Below are 1318 nucleotides of genomic sequence, written 5' to 3' on the forward strand. Positions count from 1 at the left end.
TATATATATATTGAAACATTTCCTTTTTATATTGCTGACATTAAAACATTATCTCAGTTAAATCATCCAATTAGTTTTCTTTTGTGTGTTGTATGGTTGATCAATAGTAGTGCATTAGGCTATAAAATTCAATAAGCCTGTAAATTCCAGGATTAATTATTCATTCTGGACTTGTTCCTCCTTGTCTGTGCAGCTGTAATTTGTGTGGAGGGTAATTTATTCTCAACACAAACATATATAACCAAAAAGAGTCCAGCCTCGTGCTGCGTCTACTTGATTTACTCCTCTAATAAATGTATGCGAGTTTGTGGAGTCAGGGGGTTGACAAGTAAATTGGATTTTGTGTGTCTAAGTGTGCAGCTAAATTGGTGTCAAGTGTTGAATGTGGGGCGCACTGCAGATTACAGTGTGTAAAAGAGGGAACTGAACTTGTTTGGCTGCTTGTGAAACTCCAAACTTGTGAGTGGGTGAGTGCCGCTGTGTGATTGGTGAAATAAATAAGATGTGATTGAATAAGGGCAGAGGCAAGTGGAAGGAAAGGCAAATGAGAGAGAGGGGGAGAAAAGGGAAGAAGAAAATAGGTATAGGCACTTCAAGAAGGAATGACAAAACATGTAAAAAATGTATTAAATCAAAATACATACATTTCTTGAAAGAACCAGTCACCTTACATCACCAAATAACAGAGTTGTGGGTGCTTTATGAGATGGCACTCTTAATGACTCTCTGCTATCGTACAAAAATTTAGCTCAATATCTGTAAAACTGAATCAGAGACAATTTTATGTTGGCTTATGTTGATTAGCTGCAGCAGTCATCTTAAACTGGATCGGCATCTTAGGGACTTTGCATTGACTTTTATTCATCTTCCAGTCATTTCTGTAGCCTACGCATGACCCTTTACCCTAAACCTAACCAAAACTCAATTCACACCTTGGTCCTAAACCTAAACACTGACCCAAAATCACCCTTTATATCCCTGAGGACCAGGCTTTGGTCCCCATGATGAGGAGCATTGGGTACCCTAAGACTGTTTGTCTTGGGCCATGATGTAGCAAATACACAAACACACACAAGTTTGCGCAGCTATCTAATTGGGGACATTCCATTGACTTCCATTACATTTCTACAGCCTAACCCTGACCACAAACACTAAGGCTAACCTCACAGGTACCTACCTGACCCTAAAACTAACCTAAACTCAATTCACTCCTTGGTCCTAAACCCAACCCCCAACCCACCAATGGCATTTAAACCAAATGGGGACTCAACTTTTGTCCCCAAATGTAGGCATTTTGTCTTAAAATTGCCCCCAAATG

At 39.5% G+C, this 1318-nt stretch overlaps 1 protein-coding gene across 1 annotated transcript in view; it reads right to left on the minus strand.

Moving 5' to 3' along the window:
- Window positions 1-1318, minus strand: part of sez6l (seizure related 6 homolog (mouse)-like) — a gene marked incomplete at its 5' end in the record, with an annotated part of 34563 nt that overhangs the window by 15990 nt on the left and 17255 nt on the right.

The sequence above is a fragment of the Austrofundulus limnaeus genome, unplaced genomic scaffold (genome assembly GCF_001266775.1).
Source record: "Austrofundulus limnaeus strain Quisiro unplaced genomic scaffold, Austrofundulus_limnaeus-1.0 Scaffold258, whole genome shotgun sequence".
Lineage (NCBI taxonomy): Eukaryota > Metazoa > Chordata > Actinopteri > Cyprinodontiformes > Rivulidae > Austrofundulus > Austrofundulus limnaeus.